This window comes from Callorhinus ursinus, unplaced genomic scaffold (genome assembly GCF_003265705.2).
Source record: "Callorhinus ursinus isolate GAN/ISIS: 27379988/994484 unplaced genomic scaffold, GSC_fseal_2.0 scaffold6, whole genome shotgun sequence".
NCBI lineage: Eukaryota > Metazoa > Chordata > Mammalia > Carnivora > Otariidae > Callorhinus > Callorhinus ursinus.
In genome coordinates this window covers 43,468,200-43,496,114 of record NW_027397068.1, presented here as the reverse complement: position 1 = coordinate 43,496,114, position 27,915 = coordinate 43,468,200, and the positions used below count along the sequence as shown (strand labels likewise).

Sequence of the window (27,915 nt, the reverse complement as noted above, 5' to 3'; positions counted from 1 at the left end):
CTTAACTGCTGGCGTCATTGCTTGACACAAGCCCCTGCTGGACATGAGTGACTCCATCTTGCTCTCTACAGCTACGAATGTAAATTCACCACAGTGACTTTAAAGGAGGGGGAAAACATCATATGAATATTTCAACAGATGTAAACAATTTTGATAAAATTCATCACACATGTATAACTTAATAAAACTACTAGCAAACTAGGACTAGAAGGAAACTTCTCTCCCTGATGAATGTTATCTATCAAAATCCACTGCAGATAACAAACTCAATTTTGAAACATGATAAGCAATCAAAACATGATAAGCAATCCCTTATAATTCAGAAACATTGCTAGTCAGCATTATATTGAAAGATCTTTCCAGTTAAATAAGGTAAAAGAGTTATAAAAAAAATAGGAAGTAGAAGAAGCATTTGGAAAAGAAGAAAGAAAACTGTCCCTATTTGTCAAAAACAAAAACAAAAAAAATTATTGTGAAAATTTGCAGATAATTTCAGTGAATAAAAGACATTAGCAAGTTTTTCTGACATGAGCTCAGTATATAAAATCAATAGTGGTCAATATACTTGAGCAACAAACAGAAAAATGTATTTTTTAAAAGATAACATCTACAAAGGTACAAAACCCTTAAGTTTGCTGAGAATAAACCTAATAAATGAGGTACAACATTTAGAGAATGTAGTAAAATATTATTCAAAGGCATGTAAAAGTCTTAAATAAGTGCTATAAAATGTTTATGAATAGCAATCATGAATAATAAAAATATGACAGTTTCTCCCAAAATTAATCTATAAAATTAATGCAGTTTCAATCCACAGCATTTTTTTTATGGACACTAACAAGTAAATCCAAAAATTTATATGAAAAAATGAAGAGACACACTACATCAAAAACTAATGATGTACTATAGGGTGACTAATATAACATAATAAAATAAAATTTTAAAAAATAATAATAAAATTGAATATGTGAAACCAGGAGATCTTAAGCTCTTAAAAAAAAAAAAGTAAAGGGACAGGACAGAAACTGAATACAAAATAAACATATGAAAATATGCTTAAAATCATGGGAATATAAATTTAAGTAATGATGAAATACAATTTCATCAATTCAATACAATACAATACAATCATCAGATTGACATAAGCTATTATGTCAGAAAATATCAAAGTTTTGTGAGATGTGAGGAAATGCAAATCATTTATACATTTCTGGTAAGATTGTAAAAAAGCAAAACAATATGCACATACTCTACTAAACAAATTTTTTTTAATGATTTACTTGAAAGAGAGCAAAAGTGAGAGCAAGAGAGCACAGAGGGAAAGGGAGCAGGGAGCTGAGCAGGGGGCCCAACGTGGGGCTCAATCCCAGGACTCCGAGATCATGACCTGAGCCAAAGGCAGACGCTTAACCGACTGAGCCACCCAGGTGCCCCTACTAACCAAAAATTATTCTGGGTTTCTGCCCTTGACAACTTTCACATACATATGCAAAGAAATATATACAAGGACAGTCAGTGAGCACTCTGCAACAATAAAACTTTGGAAAAATACAACTACCTCCCAATAACTGGCTTACTCATACAGTGGAATGATGCAAAGAACTGTTAAAAAATTATTGAAGTAAATCTGTATGCATTAATATGGTTAAATCTCAAAAACATAATGTTGGATAAAAATAGCTGTAGAAACTTACATATAGTATGATAACACTGATATAAAAATGTTCAAATGTAAAGCAAGCAGTATAGTTTGACATATATATATATAGCACATATTGGAATTGCACATAGCAACTTCAGGGTAGTGGTTACCTCTGGAAATGGAGGGATGGATAAACGATGGGGCTTCAGCTGTTGCTGTTTCTTCAAACTAACAAACAAGATACTCACAAATATTGAAACAAGTATGAGAAAATATGAAAAGCTACTTTATCTCAGTGGTGAGGACATATTTTTGTATGCTCAAAATTTTAAAAATATTCGTACCTATGCATAAAGCTATATGTACATAGATTTTTATTGCAGCGCTGATTGTAATTGCAAAAAAAAAAAGGGTTAGAATCTATTGAATATCAATAAATAGGGAAATAAGTAAGTAAATTATAGTATATCATGCCCAGGAATGCTAGTGTAAACCTATATGAATGCATATTTGATTGATTGCATTGATGGCTCCAATTCTTTATGCTTCCCATCAAAGTCAGGGCATTCTGTCCCACTCTTTGACTCTGGGCTCAACTACAGCACTTGCATTGGCCAAAGGAATGTTATCAAACATGACACAAGCAGAGGTGAGAAAAATTCTTGTGCACTGTGACTTGATCTCTTGCTCCTTACAGGAATCATGAGAACATGCCAGGACTAGTTTGTTGGGGAAATGTGAGGAATACCAGGAGGAGAGCTGAGTCATCACTATGTTGATCATCCTGCACCAACTGGCCCCCTCAGAGCCTCCAACTGACTAGAGATAGATGTCTGAGAGAGTTCTGCTGAGATCAGTTAAGCTAAACCCAGATCAATAAAAATGCCCAGCCAATCATAGAGTTGTGAGACAAAAATTAGTTTTCAGTTCTTTCACCAAAGCAATAAATTACAAGGAAAATTCTGATTGGAAAATGACTGTAATAGAATGTTTACAATGTCATTTTTGTAATCAGAATTTTCCCTGATAATTTATCTTTTTGATAAAAGAATAGAAATAGCATTCTTCACCACTACTTTCCCTTAAATGTCTTTTCTTAATGGACTCTAAAGAGAACTGATTGTGCATTCAACACTCCAATTACAATTGGTATCTACAAGTTTACATTTGCTCATAATTTAGAGTTAGAAAGCCTCAGCTTACATCAGAAACAAATTTCTACAAGGACCAGTTGTTTCCAAAATATATTTTAACAAGCAGTTAAAGAGAATTATTAACAGGGTTTTAAAACAAGTCTCAAAACAGTCTCTTCACATTAAAAATGTAAATGGATTTTACAATTGTAGAATCATAAAATTGGAAGAATCCACAAGAGATTGCTTGGTTCTGACACCTGGTAAATAAGTTAAATTTTAAATTAGCATTCATTTTGGGATATAAGTTAATATGTGCACCTCTATTTATCTCTGCTTTCTATTTTATTAAAATACTATGCTATCCAGAGTAGAGTCATGATTTGTTTGCCAAACTTTTGTAAAGCAGGTACTTTTTTAGCATACAAATAGCAGACATGTTTTTCTGTTTAGGTAAATGTTAATAATAACAGCTGGTTTGGTAATTCAGTTATTCGGCAAAGACATTGTAAACTACTTGAAAAGAAACCATCTGGTTTGCAGTTGTAAAACTGAAACCAATTAAAACATTTAAATGGCATTTTGTTTTTCATTTTAATCTGTAAAAATATATTTTCCAAGCTCTAATTAGTGGTTGATTTTTCTCTATTGCTTTTATAATATGAATCTGACTCTCAAATAATTTTTAAGTTCAACAAAGGTATTCCTATAATTAATATTGTATTGGGACATCAGATGAATTAAATGATAAAGAACACAAAATGTACATACACACAGACAAAAATAATGCAGTACACAGAATTTCTATGTATCAAATGTGATAAAATAAAAGGTCTACCTCTTCACAAGAATTGGTTAGGTATAGCCTAAGAACCTGATAATTCAGCTAAGGGACTATATCTGCTTAAAAAAGAAAAAGAAAAATCTAGCAAGCAAGCAAGAAAGAAAAACATAAGGATTATACACTTTTCTTCCCCCATCCACTCTCCTTTCAAAATTTATTCAGTGACATAAGCTCTTCACTTTGACTCTGGAATAAAACACAAGTAGCCCCATAACTGTTCTTCTCACAGATAATAAAAAGTGTTATGATCACTCTGGGTTTCAAAGCTCAGATTTGGTACTTAGAATGTCCAATCTCATGTAATAGTCAAAGTATCCAACTTCATTGAAAATTAGAGCTACACCCAGACCCTGATGTGGAGCTTATAAGCCTGTTGTAAGAAGCCAATAAAGTGGTGAGGGGTGCTCATGTTGGATCTTTTTTTCTCTTCCTCTTCTTAGGCCTTCAATCCTACACCACTCTCTTGCTAACTGTGGTTATTAAAGCTTCCCCCTGGAGATACTCTGAGAGGAAGTACAAGAGATGAGCTGGAGCAAGGAAATTCTTACTTGACCACCATTGTTTGAAGTTGCTTTCTATCTCTCAAGAGCTGGCAGATGTTTAAAGCTAACACTTTCTCTTCTGGGGAACTTTTATATTTGTCTGGAATGCCCCCCCCATCCTCCTCCCTTTTGAGGTGGTCTCAGATCTGCAGTTCTCTTGACAAGGGCAAATGCAATCTATTTCTGTGGTCGCTTCCTCCTTCTCTGCCATATTGAGTTTGGTGATTCACCTCTAGCCTTCTTTTGAGGCTTGTTTGCCTTCTTGTGGACCTGTTTGTATACTCTCTAATAAATATCTATGAAAAGCCTCTCAACCATATATGATGAGTACAAAACACTTAGGCATCCTTTCCCCCACACAAGTATAGCAGGACAATCCCAACAGAGAGCTACATTCCACTCCCACGGTAGCCAGCTGCTCCCTTATCTCTACATTTCTGTGACTCCCTAACTGCCAAGCCATAGCTCAGTATCTGAGTAATCCTATTAGAAATCCTCTCTTGACTTTAAATGAAGAGAGAATCCTAATTTTGTTAAAAAAAAATCCTGTTCACTCATCTCCACTCCCCCTCTGCTCTTTGTTATTTATTTTCCCAATGAGAGTAAGAGATTTTTAATATCAAAAAGCCCATTTACAGACATTTCCTTTGAAAATGTTCTTCTTGGTCTGGCATCTCACTTTAGAATTTCATAGCCCATTACATTCTAATATTTCAACTAAAATTTCACTTTAACATCTGGCCTCAATAGTGTTGTTGTTTTATTTTGTTTTTTCACAATAATCCCTAGCAGGAGAAAATATTTAAATGCTGTACAGACAAAATATTTTCACCTTTAAATTAATAGCACCATTACAAATATTTGGCACCTAATATAAATCTATTTTTCTGTAATCTCAAAGACATTACACGATGAGGCATAAAAGGTTAATGAAATAAAAATGATTGGGTTCTCTTTGTAGGAGCAATTGTCATTTTTGGGCTGGCATCCCCATCACCCTCCTTAAAAAAAAAAAAAAAAATCCTATTTCTCCACCATAGAGGTCATCATGAGATCCAGGCTGGATAACTCATAATTTGCTTTAGTTCTGGCTACACGGATAGGTCCAGGGAAGGGTCTATATGTTCAGGTAAGCCAAACAGAGTTCTTCCCCAGGATTTTTCTGCTAGACATGATAAGAATCTCTTTCCTTCTGATCATGAAGCTCAGATTCAAAGACAACAGAATTTCCAGCAGCCATGTCCCTAACACCCAGAAAGAAGCACTGAGTAGAAGCAGAAAGTTTTTGACATCCAGGGCTATCTTAGTCCCTGTTACCTTCCTTTAGTGGTCCACCCTGGCATTTTTTTTTTTATGATTCTCCTTTTTAACTTAAACCAGTTTGAGAGCTAATTCTATCACTTTTAGCCAAACATGGATAAGATCTTGATGGTTCATTTCTTAAAGTGTATATATTGTGTGGAATCTTAAAATGTTCTAGGCCCAAATTAACAGAAGTAAGTAAGTATATATTTTTCATGCCTAAAATGAAAATTGAATTCAATTTTCAAATCAAATTGTACCTGTTCTGTGACGTTCTCTTCAATTTCTTAATTCCATCTCAACTCTAAATTTAAGCATGAAAAATATATACTGGTATAGAAGTGGTTTTGGTCACCATCCTCCTTTTCAGAAATCAATATACAAATATTTACACAGTGGGACATGGACACTGGATTCAGATTGGAGGGGGATAGTTGAATGTAATAGGTATTAAATATAGACTGGGCAGAAGGCAATTGCCAGTGGAGCCAACTGAAGCCTATCAGGACTTCAGAAAATGCATGGGGCTTCTTAACGGGGACTTCATATTCCTTAAGGCATAATTTATTTTTTTAATTACATTTTTACGTTAATTATAAATGGGTATTCTTGAAGGGCCAATTTTTCCAAATATCCTGCTAGTAAAAAAAGTAGTTGATTTTTAAAAAGAAGACAATAGTTTACCAGGATCTTATCATCACAAAGTAGTTTTGTTGTTAAATGGAAACAAGGCCACAAATCAAATATGATAATTTATCTTTTTAATTTATATTTTCTCTTTGTAAAGTAGAACATTCAGAACAGAAGAAACTTTGAACTCTATTGTCAAGAAAAAAGTATCTATTACCTTTCATGTGTTTCTCATAATCCTTTTAACTATCCCAGATGATTGGCAAAGCTATTTATATTTAAACAGGGTTTTCCTTCCTCCAAACTTGAGTTTTCCAGCTATTGGATCCTAAAGTGAAATGGTGAATTTGTGGCATCAAAATCCAACCTAGGGCAACCGATTGTTATTGTGGTCAGCCATGAATTTATGGTCTCACCGTAGGAAATGAGAAAAATTGCAGCAAAAGAGAGTATTTGTACAAATTATTCAGACAGTAGTAAAAATTATCCTCATAGCAATAGAAAAATAAAAGCTAACATACTCCTCCTCTATTAGAGTCCTCAGTTTCTACACTTATGGAAGTATAAAGCAATCTCTTTTTAAAAAATTAGTACCACTACTTTTTTAAGACCATATTCTTAAATGCATGAAAATATACACAGCAAGTATGAAAATCACCATGTAATGTCCCCATTTAATCAGATTAAATATTAAAGGTTGTGAGGAACAGTGAGAGGCCAGAAAGGAGGTGAGTTGGTCACATCTTCCAGGGCTCTGAGGCACATTTTTGGCATCCAAAACAAAGACAAACATATTATCCATTGCTGCAGTACTTTGGCACAAAAGCGCTTTATGCACAAGGGTCATATATTTGTATTTTTCTCTATTGTAATGGATTAAGGTTGAATCCCGTAGCGCTATAATATTTGTATTTACAAATAGAAACCATATTTATCTGAATGCATTTGTAACTAAGTGTACAATTCACAGCTTTATCGCTTGTTTTATGAGTCCATTTGGCTTGGCACAGAAAAAAAATAATTAATCAAGTCTGTAGATTTCAGGGCCTGGTCTTTATTTATGCAGAAACTGCTTATTTATTAACATTAACCATCTCCCATTTGGTCTCAAAGAGACGTATAGTTACATGGAAACAGAATAGTTTTCAGTAGATGATTGCACAACTACAGATGCTTTTTTCCGACACTGTCACAGCTGAGGAGGTCCAACCAAATGAAAAACAGCTCTGATGAAGTGAGAAACAGAGAAGCGGTACCATGCAAAAGTTATGACATAATAAAATGCAGGCCAGCACAAGTTTTTTTACTCTTTATTAAATTTATGTGAATCAAGAGGAAAGGGTGAAAAGCATATTTACTGATGATAAAAAATGATTCTCTGGATAATTTCAGTCATCTCATTTAAAACTTCTTTTTATAAGTTTCTACTTTTCCCCATTTCCTTTTAGCTCTCTGTCATCTACTCCAAAGTTAGACTTTTTGGATTTAATAAAGAAATAGAATTTGCAGGTGGTATGTTCCTGAACAGACGGTCTAATATCAACTGATATTACAAAACACTTACATGAAAATCAGTAGGCTGTCCTCACTAATCCTGTTCTTTAAAATATTTTCAGATTATTCATCTTAACTTGTTTTGACAGCCATGTTGGTGTGTGTCTCTCTTGCCCCACTGGGAACAATGCCAGCCAGATAATGCATGAAGTCACGGGATGTGTTATGATGCTATCCCTGAAAGATTTCCAGCCTAAGTTATACTCAACAGCATTATACTACAGGGAGCCTAGAAACCCAGTGGATTCTTAAAGTACATGCAGATGTGTTTTCTGCGTAAGCAGTGCTAGAAACATTGCTTACTCTTCTGGAATGTGCTAATATAGAAACAGATACAATTATTAGAATAAGTAATTGTAACACATACATAAATGGATTAAGCATACTCGTTTCTTGCTACCTAAAGTGCTTTTTCTCCATTACTTTATATATATGCATATATGTATCTGTGTTTGTGGGTGTATCTGTGTTCCTGTGTCTATGTATGTATGTCTATATAAAGTTTTGTTGTATATTGAATTGTTTTACTTTAAGTAATCATCTCAAAGTATATTTCCTCATGTTCAATTAGTGCAGCTATCCTGGAATGGAAAATAATTTTTGTTCTTTTCATTTTTGCTATCATTTATTAAACAATTACTATTTTCCAGGAATCTATGTTGAATGTTTAACATATATTATCTCATTTAATCCTTACAATGACCTTATAAAGTATTTTTTTAAGAATTTTTTTTTAAGATTTTATTTATTTATTTGAGAGAGAGAGAGAATGAGAGATAGAGAGCACGAGAGGGAAGAGGGTAGAGGGAGAAGCAGACTCCCTGCTCAGCAGGGAGTGGGACTCGATCCCGGGACTCTAGGATCATGACCTGAGCCAAAGGGAGTCGCTTAACCAACTGAGCCACCCAGGCGCCCCCTTATAAAGTATTTTTATGTCTGTTTTACCAAGAAGGAAATTACACCTCTGAGAAATCAGGGCTTATGTGAGACAACTAGCTAATAAATGGGGAAGCCAAAATTCAAAATCAGGCTCTAGCTCCAGTACCACTGCTCTTAATCAATATTTCTTTCAAGTCACCAAACCAGTAAACTAACTCAATATATTAGCACAAAAGGGATATAATAGTGATTCCAATTAAGTATTCTTCATTGAAGAGATCATAATAAATGAATAAAACCTATTCACTTTAACTAAAAGCAGTAGGAGGGAATTTGTTGCTCTGCTTAGTCTCTAGCCCTAAATATCTCCTTGCTCGCTCACACCAACATCCAAAACTATTTGAGAGGAATATAAATCTAATATAGGGTCTGAGATATTTTGACACTGTACATCTCTGTAGCATTTCTTGAAATACTGTTGATTAAATTCTATAGCATTGTCATTTGCTCAAGTTAAAGTCACACAAGAATGCTTTGCATACTGTTCTGTTCCTTCAAGAGATTTCATCACACTTTTCATTTCTGTACAGTGAGTTCTATTCTCCTGGCATGCATCCCCCTTTCTGCCTTTTGTACTCTCTTCAGAGGTGATTCCAAAGATAGAAATGATAGGAATGGGATGAAAAGGGCCTATTATCATAAGCTTCAGAGAAAGCAGGATAATATATTATCAAAGTTTGTTATTTTATTTGGATTTACTGGCCATTTGAAGTATTATTTCTAGCATACATAACCATTTCTAGTTCTTTTCCCCAGGGAATACAAAGAAGATGAAGCTGGCATTTATTTGAATGTAATGAGTAAATCTAGAGTCAGCCCTACACATAGGCAAGTAATATCTGAGGCCCCATCTACTGGATTTGTGAAAGTTCCTATCATTCCTCTTCATGAGATAACAAAAGCAGGGATGGTCTCCACCCAGGGTACATACACAGTTCAATAAAACATGCTTAGATGCCAACATGATTGTTTTTGAGAGAAGATAGAGTCAATCCCTTTTTCAAAACGTGAGAAACTAATTAGATAGTACTGAACTTGTCAGTCTTTTTCCTCCTTCTACTCCAAGTGAACTGTATAACCCTTTTCTCAAGGACGGAGAGAAATAGTGCAAAGAAAGAGTACAGTGCAAAGAAAGAAAGAGGCTTAATTTTATAGCAGGTATTTTCCAGCCTAACTGGAGAATAAAGATCTTTTTATGTCGTAACTTTGCATGTATGTTTTCTACAGTAATCTAGCAACACCACCAGCTTTAGTTGCAAAAATACAACTGAATGTAACTGATAATGAACTGAAACAATGGCAAATCAAGGGATTGTGAATTCATTACAGTCACTATAAAATCATGATAAATAATGTAATCATCCTGACAGTCTATTCTGAGATACATTGTTGAAACTAAAAGAAAAAGAGCACATGACTTGGAGCCAGAACAATCAATGAAGAACAGGTTCTAGACACGAGCAGGACAGAGCATTCCCATAACATATCTGAGCAAGAGTCTCCTCATTTCATGATAATGAGAAATAACAAGTCAATGCAAATTTGTACTAACAAAATTACAAATGCATGTACCCTTTGGACTGGGTTACTAATTACGGGAAGTGACATATATATGTGGTTATCCACTGCAGCATTCCCACAACAACAAAAAATTGGAAACAACCCAGATTTTCATCAAAGGGCACTGGTTTTCTAAACGTATACCCTGGCAATAGAATACTATGTAGTTATAAGAAATAATAAGGTATCTCTCTATGCACTGTCTTAGTCTGCTTGGGCTGCTATAACAAATTGCTATAGACTAGGCAGCTTAAACAACAGACATTTATTTCTCACCGTCCTGGAGGCTGGGAAGTCCAAGATCAAGGTACCAGTAGGGATGCAGTTTTTGGCAAAGGCCATCTTCTTGGTTTGTAGATAGCCACTTTTAGCTATATTCTCACATGATGGAGAGATGGAGGGAGCTCCAGTCTCTTCCTCTTCTTATAAGGACACTATGCCTCAATGGAAGTTCCACCCTCATGACCTCATCTAAACATAATTACAACCCAAAAGCTCCACATGGGGGTTTAGGGGAAGTAGAGGGGAGATACAATATTTAGTCCATAACAGCACTACACAAGAAAAGCTTTCTAAGGTCTATTAAGTGGGGAAAAAAAGCACTGTGCAAAACCATTTTATAGAATGCTATGTGTTTAAAAGATGGAGCAAATTAGAATATATGTTGATATTTTCTATTAGTTACATTTTAAAAATTTAGAAAGCCTATTATACAGGAAATTAATAAAAATGTTTATCCGTGGATAAAGAATGGAAGCTGGGAAGATGAAGAACAGAAGTACTTAGCACTTTTTAATATCTGAATGATATGACTATATTAAGTAAATGTTTTAATTAAAGATAAAAGGGAAAGCCAGTATTGAAACTGGGCCTCTACTTTTGTCAAAATTCAACACCCATTACTGATAAAACTCTCATTAAACTAGAACTAAAATTAATTCCTTCACCAGATAAAGAACATCTAAAAAACCTTATAGTTATTATAACCTTAATGGTGAAAAACAAAATTACTTCCCCCCAAGATCAAGAACAAACCAAGGATATCTACTCTCATCCCTTCTGTTAAACATTGTACTGAAAGTCCTAGCCAGGGAAATAAGGCAAGAGAAAAGAATAAAATGTACACAGATATAAATGTATACAGATATTTAAAAAAGAGGAAAACTGTCTTTATTCACAAATAAGATAATTGAGTACATAGGAATTTATAATGAATCAACAAAGAAAACTATGAGAACCAATAAGAGAATTTAGTAAGGCTGTAGGATACAATTCATATGAAGAAATAGAAGAATATAAAAAATCAATTGTATGAGGATATGCTATCAAAAAACAATGGTAAAACTCAAAATTATAAAATACTATTTACAATAGTAGCATAACTACAAAATACCTAGGGATAAGTTTATCAAAAGATGTAAACTACCTGTATCTGAAAATTACAAAATACTACTAAGAGAAATTAAAGAAGTGTGAAATAAATGGACTGGCATACCCTGTTTATTGATAGGTAGACTCACTATTGTTAAAATGTTAATTCTGCCCAATTGGTCTATAGATTCTATGTAATTTCAACCAAAATATGGCAAGCTTTTTGTAAAAATTGACATACTGATTCTAAAATTCTTATGAAAGTATAAAAGAACAAGTAGAGCCAAAACAATTTTTAAAAAGACGAACAAAGTTAGAAGATTTATATTACCTGATCTCTATACTTACTATAAAAATGCAATAATATGGATAGTATGGTACTAATGTAAGATTAGACATGTAGATCAATGAAACAGAAGAATCTAGAAATAAACCCACATATATATGGTCAATTGATTTTTTACAAAAATGCCAAGGCAGTGCAATGCAGAAAGGGTAACCTTTTCAAAAAATGGCACAATAGAATAGCCATATTGTTTTTAAAAAAAAGAACTTAGTTCCTGACTCTTACCTCATTCAATATATGAAATTAATTTGCAATGTATCATAGGCTTAATATAAGAGTTGAAACTATATAACTTTTAATAGAAAACAGGAGAAAATCTGCTATAATGGGAGAGGCAAAGATCTCTTAGATTGCACACAAAAGAGCAGAACTATATGATAAAAAATTTAATAAATAGGACTTCATCAAAATTTTAAACTCTTGCTCTTCGAATGACATTGCTAATGATAAATAAAAAGGCAAACTACAGAATAGGAAAAATTCATAAACATACATCTGATGAAGGGCTTATATCCACAGTACATAAAGATTTCTTACAACTCAATAACAAGAAAAGAAACTGAAGTAAAACCAGACAAAATGCTTGAACAAATATTTCACAAAAGAAGAAAAATGGCCATAATGCATACAAAACAATGCTCAGCATCTTTATTGATCACTGATTGCCTAAAGGCAGGGCTGGGGGTGTTGATTATAAAGAAGCAAGAGAGAATTTGGGGGAGAACTGGATATGATTTTTTACTTCAATTGGAGTAGTGGTTAAATAGCTGTATAAGTATTTGTCAGAACCATCCAACTGTTCACCTAAAATCAGAACATTTTATTTATGTGAATTATACCACAAAATTTGAGTGAAAAAAATATTACAAAACAAGAAGTCCAAAGGTGAAGAGAACGAGAAAGAGTTGCCAAGAAGGTAAGAAAAAATCCAAGAGTATGTGCGTATTAGATACCCCTTGAACACTATCTAAAATACTCTTGGCCATACCTCCTACTACAAACATGCAGCAGTAACCAGTTCTGTGCAGTCTTTGATCAGCTTTGCACAGTTGCACCCTGACAGCTTCTCACCTCAGCCTGTGCTCTGGTTCCATCAATTCTTGCCCTCTCTGACATGCTGAACCAGCTTGGCACTAGCAATTTCTCAACCTGAAAATACAGGGAAATTAATGTTCCTGTAGCTATCCTGACCAACAGGGTATTAGAGACAAGGAACAAATGTAGTCACTTTCAAAATGCGTTACGTAAGCTCCCACAGACATGACCATAAACTTGTGTTGGCTTTTTCTCCTTCTTTGTTTGATTCCTCTAGTTCCTTACTTCTTCCTGGGATCATTTCACAATAAACCACTTTCGTGCCAGCTTTCAGGAAACACAGAGTAGGGCATGGTAGGAAGGCAAGTAATAATAAAATAATAATAGCTAAAAAATATTATGTGCTTACTATGTGCTAGACACTACTTTAAGATTTTTACATATATTAACTTACTTAAATCTAACAACAACCCAATTTATATATGAGAAAACAAAGGCAGGAAAAAAGTAAGTGGTAGGTAGGAAAGTGGTCAACAAAGACAAATACTACTAAAAAATTATGAAATTCAATGGATTTTATGAGTAGGCTATTACTGATGAATTTCATGCAAGCAACTTCAGCGAAGTAATGGGAGAATCTAGATTTGAGGAGACTTTTTTTTAACCTTAACTGAAAATCAATACCCAATTGTGCAGAAATACAAACACATAACACTTGGAGAAATAGAAATACCATGTTGGATAAGCTTAACAAAGCTTTTATATCTACTCAGATTCTAAATGTTTCTAAATTTCTTCCACACAGTGAATTTGATATCGACTTGGGGATATGCAGTAAAGGAATTTTTTTCCAGGATTTTCAAATATATGGGTAATGTAGTGAATAAAATAAAATAATAATGAAATGAGTTGTTGATGTAAGAGAAGAAGTAAGACTGAATACAATAGTGGTAAGAGGAAACCCAAAAATATCCAAGGCCAACTTTGTCAAAATAATATATTTCATATTTTAGTTTTCTTTGTGTCAATGCTGGATTGTATACTAGTAGTACACCAGAAATGCTAAATAAAAAAAGAAGAAAAGTATGAAGTCCAACAAAGGACTATTGATTTGAAAGTCTATTTAATACTGGCCATACTTTTGCTATTTACAGGCCATATTGTTGGTCACTGGTAAATCTTAAAGACTTAAAATTTGTGGCAAATGAACATGTGTCATGTTTCTAATGAACTTTCAAGGTCATGATTGTTAATCATCTTTTTCTGCTGTTATTCAATACAGTGATAAGCTACACAGTTCAAAATACAAGTTCTAAAAACCCAGCCTCAAAAACCTGGCCTCTTGTTTTGACTCTAATCAATGCAAAGTTCAGATTTGAAAGTTAGCCAGTATGTTCAAATATAAATCCCAATAAATAAGGCAGCAGTTGATATTCTTAGTAGACTCAAGGCAATTGGTGTCCATCTGCCATCTCTGTGGGCACATCATTCCAGCTAGTATTCTCATCATTGTATCAAGTGCTATCATTTATCAAGTGTTCATCACATTAAAATGAAACTAAACTTGAAAAAATTTAAAGCAAAACTTCATAAGACTTCTGTACACTTCAGAAATAAGATGTGTTGCAGGAATAAATATATGCTGGCAACACATCTCTTCTCATATTTCAAGGACAAAATTGAAACCATATTTCCATGGGGTGCAAACATTGATTGCTATGTGTTCTTATAAATAGAGAACTACAAACAGTTCTGTAGTATGCTCTTGATCCTCCTTTACTTTTATGTGAAGTCCAAAAATGTATCAGTTAAAGGAGCTTCTGAATTCAATTCAGAAAACAGGGATTCATATGTTAAGAATAGAAGCAGAGCATACTCTAGGTAAGAGTAAAAACAAACAAAACCACAGTCGTGTTCAATTTGAAAGATTTAAAACTATTATTCGCTAATGGGTATAAAAAAAGTGAACACAAATCAAAGACTACCTCAAAGTTTCATTTAATTGTGAGTTTTGTGCTTTAATTTCTCTTCCTCCCTATGCTAATGGTCAGGCGTGGTCATTCTGTCCCACACACCCAAAATACTTACCCCTCTCCACCTAATTCCCTTCAGGAGGTTTATCATCACTCACAAGGCACTGCATTATTTAGCTTCTACCATCCTTTGGAGGCTCATCTTTGCCTACTCTCCTTCTTTCTCTAATAAGCCCCAGTTACGCTGAATTTTTTTCAGTTCCCCAAATCACCCCCGCCCCCTACCCCACGTCTTTCTGCCTAGGACATTACCACATGTTACTCTCTGCCTGAAAAACCACTTCCCATCAGATTCCACATGACTAACTTGTATGCATTCCTCAGATTTCAACGTCAATGTCACTTGCTCCAGGAAGATGACTGCCCCCCCATCAATATTATCCCAAGTGTCTTATCATGTTCTTTCATTGCATCCTTTGCTTCTTCATAGCACTTACAGTTAGATCCAAATCCTAAGTTTTGAAATTATTTATTTAGTGTTTGAGGGTAGGTTCCTTAAAGGCTGATATCTGGTCTGTCTTATTGGCCACTGGGTTCTAAGTACCAAAATTAGTGCTCTGAACACGTAAGTACATGAATAGTCATTTGGGAGGGAAAGAAGGCAGGCAGACAAGGAGGAAGAGAGGAATAAAGAAAGGAGGAAGGGGGGAAGAGATAAAGGGAAGGAGGTAAACAAGGAGGAAAGGAAGAAAGGGAGGAAGAAGAAATGGAGGAAAGACTAAGTGCCTGTTAGCCGAGTTCTGTTACATAAAACCAGAAGGCAACTCTCCAGTGCTATGTATAATGATCCGATGGCCAGGTAGAAAAGTATGCTTAAAACCTATCTCAAGAAAGTGTCAAGATTCAAGGGGAAAAAACTCAGAGAAGTGAGCTCAAATAGCAGCAAGTGGGAGCATAGAGTGTGATGATTAATTAATTCAAGTCAACTTGACTGGCCAGGGAGCATCTAGATTAAACATTATTTCTGGGTATGTCTATGAGAGTGTTTCAGGATGAAATTAGCACTTAAATCAGTGGAGTCAGTAAAGTAGATTGACCTTCCTAAATTGGGTGGACATATCAAATCCATTCAGGACCTGAATAAAACAAAAGGCATAGAAAGGAAGAATCTGCCCCCCTTTTGTTTCCTGACTGCTTGCTTGAGTTGGGACATCTCATTTCATCTTGTCTGGCCTCAGATTGGGATATAAACCATTGGCTCCTCTGGTTCTTAAGCCTTTTGACTCAGACTAAATTACACCATTGACTTTCCTGGGTCTTTAGGCTGCAGACAGAAGACTGTGGTACTTCTCAGGATCCATAATCACATAAGCCAATTCCTCATAATAAGTGAATGATACACATACACACACATATCCTGTTGGTTCTATTTCTCTGGAGAACCTTGACTAATATATAGAAGAAGAATCCAGAGATAAGGAGAGCAAGGAAGGACCAGAGACTGCAAAGAAGCTTTTACATACCGTCTCAGATTTTGTTTGTATGATAAGCCTGGTCCATAAAGGGACCTGAATAAAGTAATTTTAGGCCATTTGTTTCTACCCGGATTTTGATTCTAGCCAATCTTGACAATTTGGTCAACATATACTTCTACCTGATTGTCAAGTGTTAGGCATATGAAGTTTAACTTCTAGAAAAGAAAACAAGTTTTTTAATTAAGTCCTATATACCTAGCAATATGTTCAATGAGGTTTTATTCCCTTTATTAACTAGGTGTTGTACAGATAATACTTGTGCTTGATTTTTGAAAAAAAAAGTGAATTTAATTGAAATGTAATATTATTTCGGGGGGGTTACTTTTTATGTAATTAATACATATATTTAACATATCCACCACTGTCTTCAAACCCTTTCCTCTTTTTGGTAAACTATGTTTCCCAATCACCCAGTAGGATTTGAAAAATTCAAATATAAAGATTTAAGTTGGAAGAGTCAAAATAAACATTTTGACTTGCTGGAAGTTAGTCACTGATATTAATAAAGAATATAGTGAGAAAGTGTACACTCTTTGACCCCAAGCCAGGTTACAAAAACAAATAAAAAGCCTTCTTAAGGCATTGTGCTTTCCTGAATTTGTCTATTCTGGTTGCCAGAGAATTGTCTGTGTTACACCAGAAAGTCTACACACTCTCTCTGATATAATAAAACCTGAACATGTTTTTTGAAGTCACAGTTTTATGAAAACAAAGGATTCTTGAGAATGATTGCACTCCACAGTTTCCAATCTCCAAAGATGGCTGCCATCAATTCTTTCCTTCCCTGTTTGTGCATGCCATCCCCTATGGGGAGATAGAGTTCATTTCCCCTTCATTTGAATCTGGGCTGGCTGTATACAGCTTTGACCAACAGAATGCAATAAAAGTGATATTCTGGGACTTCTGACCTAAGGCTTTAAAAAGACTGGCAGCTTCTCCTTCCTTACTCTTGTAATTCTTGCTCTTGAGAAACTCTCCTCTCCCACCCCATTGACCCAACCAACATACTATGTGAAACCAAAGGCAGAAGGAAAAGCCATATTGAGGAGAATGGAGGCACTCAGGTTGATAGTCCCAGCCAAGTCTCCCGCCAACAGTCAACATTCACAGCCAGCCATGTGAGTGAGCATCTTGTATGTCCTAACTCAGTTGAACTCTAAGATAACTACAGCATCACATAGAGCTTGGTATGTCCCCATTAGGTGGTCAGAAGGACATAATGACTGATATGTGACTCTTGCCTATTAAGCCTAAGGGCTGGATCAGCCTGACGGGAGAGCAAAGAGATGGCCATATTGAGAGTGAGGTGCATTTATAGTGGAGGAAAGGGTAACTGGGTGTTCCCAGAACCAATGTGGATCTCACAAAACAGAGCTGGTCTGGGGTTGTCCTGTGGATCCCACTGGATAGGGCATAGAAGAGAGAAGGTATTCTTTTTTTTTTTTTAAGATTTTATTTATTTATTTGAGAGAGAGAGCACGAATCGTGGGCAGAGGCAGAGGGAGAGGGAGAAGCAGACAAGCCACTGAGCAGAAGAGCCTGATGTGGGGCTCGATCCCAGGACCCTGAGATCATGACCTGAGCCAAAAGCAGATGCTTAACTGACTGAGCCACCCAGGTGCCCCTCAAGAATATTTTTTTTCTTTTCTTTTTTCTTTTCTTTTTTTTTTTTTTTTTGCCTTTTGGTGCCTTCTTTTTCTTGTCAATATGTAGTGGTAGAGAGATTGATGACTACTAATATTATTTGGGGTCATGGCTTTGACTTGGGTGTTAACAGTTTTACTCACCAATTGCCCTTGCACCATCAGAGCAAATGCCAACAGTTGTTTCAGAGGATGATTCAAAAGAAGACATTCAATCCTTTGAATATTTCAGCAGCCTTTCTGTTGCTGCCAGACATTCACATAGAAGACCTTTGATTACTAATTTGTGCTGATACTCAACAGCTGATACTGGAATATAAGAAAAATGGCAAGCCCAGCCATATCTGTAGGTGTTTTCATTTTTAAAGGAAAAGGTACAGTTTTATAGAGAAGATATTGACTTGATCTTCATATTTGTAACTCAGTTTTTAATTTGATGAATTACTGTAACTTTGGAAAGTGGCAGTTTCATGGTTTCTCCTACCAATTTGTTTCACCCGGCAGGCATTCAGCAATGTCAACTGTACAAGGCATACAGTGTGCGCTTCTGCAGGCAATGCAATATGATAACTTACCCTGGATGAGGATTCTGTAATAACTTTTTAGTTATTAGTTTGAAAAACTGAAACAAATGCATTGTCTTTTAAAGAGTTCATTTCTACATTTAAAACTTAAATTACTTTTAAAAAAACATTTAATGATTAGTCTCAAAATGCCATTGTAATATAACTAGCACCATATTGCTATTCAAAACGTCCTATTGAATAAGACACAGCAAAGTAAATTATTAACATCTCCAAAACATTAAAAAGAACAGCTTTCATGATCTATGTTTTTTATTTATGGTTTCACACCATTTTTTTCTTTTTATTAAATCCCTCCTTTCCATGAATCAAGCTCTATGATAGGTCATTTCTTCTTTTTCTTGATAACATTAGACATAGATGAAAGCAGCTGTGAATTGAGAAAGGAAGCCTTTAGAGAGAGAGAGAGAGAGCACGAGTGGGAGGGGCAAAGGGGGGGAGAGAATCTCAAGCAGACTCTGGGCTGAGCGCAGAGTCCAACCCTGGGGCTTGATCCCGCGACCATGAGATCACGACGTGAGCTGAAAGCTGGATTCGGGCGCTCAACCAACTACACTACCCAGGCACCCCAGGTAATCTAAAACTTCTCATATAAGATTTTCTGACAAACCTGCTTAGCCAAGAATATTGTTAGGGCTGATGCTGAACTGGGGGTTCATTATCATATAAACTTGAAGCATATGTATTTTTCTGAAGGAAACCAGCTTATCAATCTTCCAAATATATGGAGTTCTTTTTTTTTTTTAAGATTTTATTTATTTGACACACAGAGAGAGAGACAGTGAGAGCAGGAACACAAGCGGGGGGAGTGGGAGAGGAGAAGCAGGCCTCCCGCAGAGCGGGGAACCTGACGCGGGCCTCGATCCCAAGACCCTGGGACCACGACCTGAGCCAAAGGCAGACGCCCCAATATATGGAGTTCTTATGGTCATTTTATTCAATCAAGTTCTTCAAGATGCCTGTTAAAAACCATGTCATTATACTTAAAAAACAAAGGATAACAAAAAACAAAACTCTTAAAATTCTGAGATGGGAATGCCTCAATTATAAACCAAACATTTTTCCATTATACTGTATTTCTAATCTAGACCAACATCTCATTTATACTTTATAATAACATCTATGTTCTGACTTAAGGAGGTTCTCATCCAGGGCTTTCCCAGGTTATGGGTCAATGCCAAATCAGGATATGTATGGATGAACCATTCAACTCCGAAGTTCACAGATTCTAGGCCTTTGCAACCTCAGTGAACATCCCCCACCCCCCCCACCAATAAACCTCATTTCAATCACCCACACCCATAGCTACTCTTTGGACCTTGTCACCATTCAGAACTGCTCCATCCCTTAATTTTAAACTCCCATGTTTGTCTTTATTTTGTCTAGAGTTTAACTAGTGAATGTAATGTCTATGTTTTTCTTGCTTACTCTTGTACCTTACACAATTTGTCTTTCAGAGCCTTATTTCTTGATATTATATTCTGTATTCTATACTTATTCATCTCTCATTCCCCTTATACTATAAAATCCATGAGGGCCTGAACTTTGTTTTAATCACTGCTGTGTCCTCAGCATCTAGTATGGTACTCAACCCATCATATGTGCTCAGTAAATATTAGTTGAATGAATAAATAAATGAATGCTATGTCAACACAGCACCTTGAACATGACCTGTAGTTAACAAATATGCATTGCATAAGTGAATATTGAATAATAATAGCCAATACTTATTGAGTGTTTAAACTGTGCTGGGTAATTCTAATTGCTGTAAATGGATCAATCTCATTTTATTTACAAAATGTCCTGTGGACTATGTGGTATTATTATTGCCATTTTACAGGTGAACAAATTTAATTATGCAAACATATAAATAAGCCAAAATAAGCTCAGATACCATGTAATTTCAACTAAGGCATAAAGAAAAGAAGGGGGAAAGAACTGAAGATTCCCGCAGCTTTCCACAATGTAGCTGCAGGCTATGCCTACTGAGGACAGTGGGATGTGGGTACCTTAATTCCATCCTCAGCAAAATATTTCTGTACCTCCATCTTTTAAAAATAATGCTCACTGTAATGTATCCAAGTTTTTGGGGGGAAGCAGTTAGAACAAATGCATAGTCTGTTTCCAGGCCAAATATCTCAAGCATGGTTGGATGCTACTCACAAAGTAGAAGGAAAAAGCAGAAAGGAAAAAGATTCACAATTCTGAGGCGTCTATTCTCAAGAATTCTCTCCTTTAACCAATTCCCTTTCCCCAAAGCAAAAGTGCATGTAATGCTTCAGACCACCAGAACTAGTGAATTAGAACTGTCAACTAGTGAAATCTCTAAGCAATGAACGATTTCTAAGATGATCAAACCTTATCCATTTAGTTCTTATAAGATTACATTTAACACTTTCTTTTTTAAGCATCTCATACTTATTGAGAATAGAATCTTTGCCATCTACAGGAGTGCAGTTTTGATCCATATTGAGGATTTTTCCTAGGACTTTCGCTTTAGTATTTTGGTTGGGAATAGTTTATGCTAACGATAAAAGAGATGAAAAGTTCTGTTTGGCTTTTGTCTTCACTCCCACTGGAAAAGTAATCACTGACATTCAATAGCTTAGAGGAAAATTAACCTTACTACTGAATTAAACTTTATGATCTGTGAATTTTAATTAGGTGAGTTTTTCAATTGCTCCTATAACAAGCTAAGTTGTCAAATAAAAATAAACTGAACTGTGGAGAAAAGAATTGATGTCAAAGGTCTAATTAAAAAAATAAAACAAAGTAAAACATGCTGTAGCTGGAATGATTAGGACTTGAGTGGTCAACAGCACAGAAGTAGCAATGCATTTTGAAACTTTTATAGTTTAACTTATAAAAGTCATATAGACTTCAGTTTGTATAGGAAGAAGGTCAGGGAGAATATAATGCCACTGCAGGGTGTAGTCAAATTTTCTTTCTCCAGGCACACCCATCAACAAAGAAAGAAATCAGTAATAAGCCATACAAAAGTCAAAAACAAAATTAATTTAGGCATTTTGGAGATAAAACACTCAACACACAAACACATCATTCAGTTTTTACCTTCATAGAAAACATAAAGTTCTATTCAACAAGAAATAAAATATATGCACCAATCCCATGCTATTGATTGGTAGATGACAAGGACACGTTTGAAGAAATGTGTTGCCTTACTTGACAAAGGCTCCTCCTCCCCCTACCATGTACTATCCTATTCTATTTTACTGTTTATTAGTCGATGCATTATTTGACAAGTGTCTCCATAATTAATGGTTCTTTCTCTTCTAATTGCAAAAAACAAAAACAAAACCCAAACCAAAACACACATATAAAACAAAAGCTTCCTTTGACAGTATGGCCCCCACCAGATAGCATTCTAGCTCTGTCATTTCCATTTCAATCAAGCTTCTTGAAAATAAACTAACCCACATTCTAACCTCAAAACACTGTAATCCACCTTCTGTCACTACAACTTCTTCCCAACTGCTCTCAAAATACTACTAATGACTCCTGGCTGCAAATCCAAAGAACAATTTTTAGTTTCTATCTACTTGATGATTTCTTCTGCAACATTTGCCATCATCTCCTACTCCCTAGGGGTTTCTGATAGACCATTTTTCCACTCACATTTCTATCTACTTCTCCTCCATCTCTTCCATGGACTCCTCTTCTTCCACTATACACTGAAACAGCGCGCAATTAAGGATTCTATCCTTTGGTCTTTGAACCCTCTCTGATTCCCAAATCTTTACACCTTAGGTCCCAGAAATCTATATCCAGCAGCCCGGTGAACATGACCCATTGTGATTTTTCCATAGACTTTCAAACTTAGCATGTGTCAGAAGGAACTTATCGATCCCTCCACAAATCTTTCCTCCTCCTACACCTCTATCTAAGTGAATGATCATGCAATGCACTCAGGCACCAGAGTCAGAAGTCTGGGAGGAGACTGCTCCCTTACTGTCTCTTCCATTGTCATGTCAGTTCAGCATGGCTTTTTTTTTTCTATATCTCATAAGAACTCTTCAATATATTGCCTCATCTCAATACCATCTACCTTAGTTTTGATTTTTATAACTTCTCTTCTGGATTTTATCAGTAGACTCTATAAATCTCTTCTTGTCACCAGCTGTCTTTCTTTTATCTGTCATCTCTCTGCTTCCACATTGCTGTTTCTCACAAAGTAGATCTAAGCATTTCTTCCCCCATTTGAATTTGGGTAATATCTAAACACCTTTCCTTTAACATCCAAAGATTTTACCAGCATCTTGTAGGCCAAGGTAAAGCAATTAAACTGTATTTTAAGTGCAATGAGAGTCACTGAAAAGTTTCATTTAGGTGGATGTAATAGTTTGATTGACATTTGGATAAAATTACTCTAGCTGTAGGAGTGAATTATAAGGTGGAAAAATTAGAAGTGGAGACATCATTTAAGGAGGGAGCAGTCCAGGTGATGGTGGCATGCATGAATGTATGAATTGTAGCGATGGAGAGGAAATTCAAGGAATTCTATGGAGAAAAAGGCACAGTCTTGCTTTGGGGTTTGATATACAGAATAAGAAAATGAGAAGAGTCAGGAATAAATGGCTCCAAGTTTCATGCTAAAGCAAGTCGTCAGATAATTGTGCTGATTACTCAATCTGAGAAAAAAGACTATGATAGGAAGTTTTGGTAGATGAGCATGTGGGGATTGGGGAGAATCAGGTGATCTGTTTTAAGACATGTTAAAACTTGAAATTCCTATTAGACATATTGATGGACTGAACTATGTCCTCCCACTCCATCCATATGGTGAAGGCTTAACTTCCGATATGACTATATTGGAGATAGGACCTTTAAGAAGGTAGTTAGGATTAAATGAGATCATAAAGTTGTGGGTGATCTATAAAACTGGCGTCCTTTTAAATTCTTTCTCTTTCCCTTCCTCTCCCCGTCTCCTTCCTCTCTCTCCCTTATTCCCTCCCTCCTTCTGACAGCAAGGCCTCCTGAGGACAGCAAGCCAGGAAGAAAGTTCTCACCCAAAACTGAACCTTGATTTTGGACTTTCCAGCTTCCAGAACTGTAAGAAAATACATTTCTGTTGTTTAAGCTTAATTGATACCTAGTCCATGGTATCTTGTTATAGCAGCCCGAGCTGACTAAAGAGACATCTTGGTGAGATAACAGTTTGATATATTTCTTGATGTTTACTTTCCCCCTTCTCAAGCTCTATTCAAACAACCATGTTATTCTGTACTCAATTGAATTAAGGTAAGTATCTGACCATAGAATCCAGAGAAAAGAGGGAGAGTTCTTGGCTTTGGATCCTTTTAAAACAGGGATAAAATGATCCAGAGACAGTAGACAGATCAGGCCTTTGCTCTAGCATGCCCTCACCCACCCCTGCATCCTATTCCCTTTCCCAATAGCCAGAAAAGAAGATATTTCCTGAGATGAAAAGGAACAAAGAGATGGCAGTGATGAGAGTAGAGAGGTTGGCAGTACGGGTTAAGAGGGCTAGACCTAAATGGGCCACGTGGACAGGAAAGGGGACTAGTTTAGCAAAGGGCCACATTGAGTAGCATTGCTAAAATACCTAGGAACCATGTGGAAGTCATCATCTGATGAGTGCCCTGGCCGACTTTTTATGCAATCACTGTCCATCCCTTGTGCCCAGAGGTTATGCAAGCTGTTCTTTTCATCAATGTCTAATAAAGGCATCTCTTCAATAGCTTCTGGCACTTCTCCCAGCCACTGCTCAGCAGGAGTGACACCTGTTGGTGCTTCAGATTTTGCTTGACTCTTCTCTGACTTACCCCATATGGTGGCAAGATGAAGCAAATAACCAATAACACAAATCATTTTTCAATATCCCAGTGACTCATAATACTTGAGAAAGCCCAGGATAGTTAGTGGGGAGATGGTGGTCTGGAAGGAAGACTTCCTATACCTGTAGTGAGTGGAGTAGAATGCCAAATGAGGCCACCTCATGATACTTCCCAAACTGAGACAGTGAGGAAATGTATTCAAGTAGATAGTTGGATATGATTCTCAAGCTCAAAGGAGTCACAACACAGCAGAGAAATATAAAACCATGGAAATGGATGAGATCACACAATGAGAAAGTTCAGCCAAATAAAAAGGGAGAGCCAAGTCCTGAAAAATAACAATCATTAGAGAGAGCAGCAAAGAAGAATAAAAGAAGGAATGGCCAGTGTGGTAGGAAAATAATCAGGAGAACAGACACAGAAGGCAAGGCCAAAGAGGACTCTGATAAGGGCCTACATGTCATATTGTAGGTTGCTGACAGATCTAGTAAAATGAGGACAGAAAAAGAGTTTATTGGTTTCAATGACATAAAGATCAGCATCAATGAAGATATGAGGACAGAGCCAGATTGGAGGAGAATGAAAAGTGAAGAAGAATGAGGAGGTATAGGTAGTGTAAATAGTTGTTTCAATAAATTTGGATGTGATACGTAGCAAAGAAATGGGTTAGTAGTTAGAGAGTGTGCTTAAAAAACAAGCGTTCTTTCTTTTCTCCTCTATCTTTTGGTTTTTCAACATGGAAGATATTGGAAGATGTTTAAGCTTGTGGAAATGCCCCAGCAGAGATGGAGAGATTAATTAAGTATAAGAGAGAAACAATAGTAGAGATAGATTTCTATATAAGGCAAAAGTGGAGGCACTGACCTTTGATTAGAGGAGGGATACTTCTTCCAACACAGTAGGAAGGAGGAGGGCAAAGAGTGCAGATGCAGGTAGCCCATAAGTTTGGTGGTGGGAAGATGAGGAAGTTATTATAGGGTCTTCTATGTATTAAAAAAAATGAGGTAAGATTATCAACTATGAGTATATATTTAAAAGGTGGGAGAAGAGGGAGGTTTAAGGAGGGAAGAGAAACTGGTAAGAATTGTCTTGAATTTCAAACTGAGCCTAAAGAAAGACATAACAGAACTACTGAGCATTGTTGAGACCTTATTTGGAGTACATAGTCACAAATTTTAAATGAATACATTAGCCTAGTTGTGTGATCCACTACCTTCAATAGTGGTTTGGGTCCAGAAGAGACAAGAAAGATGGATTTTTTTTTTCATGTGTACAGTGGAGGGAGAAAGATCTGAGGGTACTTGACTGTGACTCTTCTGTGATATAACACTGCTTTCTGTGCATACTTTGATCATATTTATTATCACTCAGAACTGTGATTGTTGGTATGTGCGTGCTTTGTAATTAGACCATGAGAACATTTTGAATAGTCTGTATTTCACCTCTATAGTTTCAAAAATCAGTTGGCACTAAAATGCTTGCTGGGGGAGTTCATAGAAAAACCTTGGGAGATACAAAAATACAAAAAAAAAAAAAAGCCATTAGATTCTTCTAAATTTCAGGAGATACAGAGTGGACTTCAGCACCTGAGTTCCCATGGATTTGGAAAGCACAACCCTAAACCTGAAATGATCAAACCCTAAGTGAAGAAATGTCATCAGAGCAAAGAATGCTGAAAAAGCATGAGGCCAAAGAAGAGCAGTGAGCCCTGAAGACTAATGCCTTCTTCAACATGGGCAGAGGTAATGTAGCATTGAGAAAACAATCCTCTGATGGTTAATGGCTACATGATCTATTTCAGCATGCTAGGGTTTCAGGGTTAAGGGGTGTTTTACAACCACCAAAAGAAGCTCCTTGCTGTAACACAAGTTAAAATATGCTGAGCACAGGGTTTTCATTACAAGGGATCTTAATAACTTACTTAGCTTGTCTGACCACAGGCAAAAGTAGCTTCAGGGAGTGTAATAGGAAATTGGCCATTGGAGGCAGGTGGAGGGTGGGGAGAGTCAAGTGACTACACAATAAAAGAAGATCACTTCGGTAGATATTTATTTAATACCTACTGTTTTCCAGGCACTGAATTCAATTGTTAAACTTCAAAGTATACAGCTTATGTCAAGACAGGCTGCTCTATTTCATCAGGGGCAATGTGTTGTGTTTATTGTGTGCACCTCTGTGTATATAATAAATTATATTTACTTATAGTCTATGTCAACTTTTCCCAGAAAATGTTCCTTAGAATACTAGAGTCCCATGAGATATTATGTTCTAGGGAGAAGAGAGTTTCCAAACACAAATAAGTTTTGGAAGCATTAGGTTAAACAATGGGTTTCTTTATGGCAGAACATCTAGAAAACTTTAAAGGGCTAATATGTGTTAATGTTTTCTAAGAAAGGGGGAATAAAATAAAAATTCGGCATTGCCAGCCTTAAAAGACTATGGTCTTTTCTCACGAAGCAACTTTTAATGCCTCAGAGGATTCATGGTTCATTGCTTGTGGAATTCTAAATTGTCTAATGTATGTTTTATATTAAATATATATAGTGTGCATTATATATTCATATGTGTTAATTATCTTCCTTTCCTATTCCAGCCCCAACTTTGAACAAATTATGTATTTTATTCATCACATGAATCTATCAGTTCATTTTAAAAAGATGTTTTCATCCTAATTAAATTTAGATATTCTAATCAACAGCCAATGGTTATAATTATACATATTCTTAAGAAGTTCATGAAAAGGACAATGGACTAAGAAAGAAGGTATGAAATATTTTATCTCAAACTAGAGCACCAAGTAAACCTTGAAGTCCCAGGAGAGATACATTTCAAAATATCAATTAATCCAAGTATTTTATTACAATATACAAGAATGTTAAGATTATTTCAAAGTCTTGGACACACAGTAAAAAGATACTTGATGCCTTACCCAGAGACTTTTATCCAAAAATGTCATAATATTCTAAAAATATTTAAGTCAGTTTTACAAATAACTTTCAAAATTCATTATGCCCACAGAAACTCAGTTTGACCAATTGTACCTGTCCACATTTCTTAATTTTAAGTTTTTATCCTCCTAGGTATTCCCATGTTTCGTGTGACATCAGCCTTCTTCAGCTGTATAGAGCCAGATGAAGTAACTGAAGCCCAAGTATGGCAATTACACAGTTAATATAAAGGCACGACTCTCAAACCAAATGATTCAGGGATATCCATTACATTTCAGGAGTGAGTTCTCTTCAGGGATTACATTAACCATATCTGTTCACTTGCTGGCACAATTGGCATGGACTTAAAGGCAGTTTATAATAGAAGTAATAGAGAGTCAAGAAAGGGTCAATGAGGCCCTGAAGAGTATAAAAATAGTGAGACTCTGAAGACTCCAATAGCAGACCATTTAAACAAAATTAAGGAAGGATATAAAAGAGATCATATACCATACATTTTAAATGCAGGGAGTTTTAAA

At 35.8% G+C, this 27,915-nt stretch overlaps 1 long non-coding RNA gene across 1 annotated transcript in view; it reads left to right on the top strand.

Moving 5' to 3' along the window:
- LOC141372986 (uncharacterized) overlaps positions 1-27,202 on the top strand; it is a 38,331-nt gene extending 11,129 nt beyond the window's left edge. Inside the window, exons 2-4 of the long non-coding RNA XR_012378558.1 lie at positions 23,619-23,703; positions 26,012-26,191; positions 27,043-27,202. This is a non-coding gene — a long non-coding RNA (uncharacterized lncRNA). The remainder of the gene's footprint in view (positions 1-23,618; positions 23,704-26,011; positions 26,192-27,042) is intronic.
- Positions 27,203-27,915: the final 713 nt, after the last annotated feature.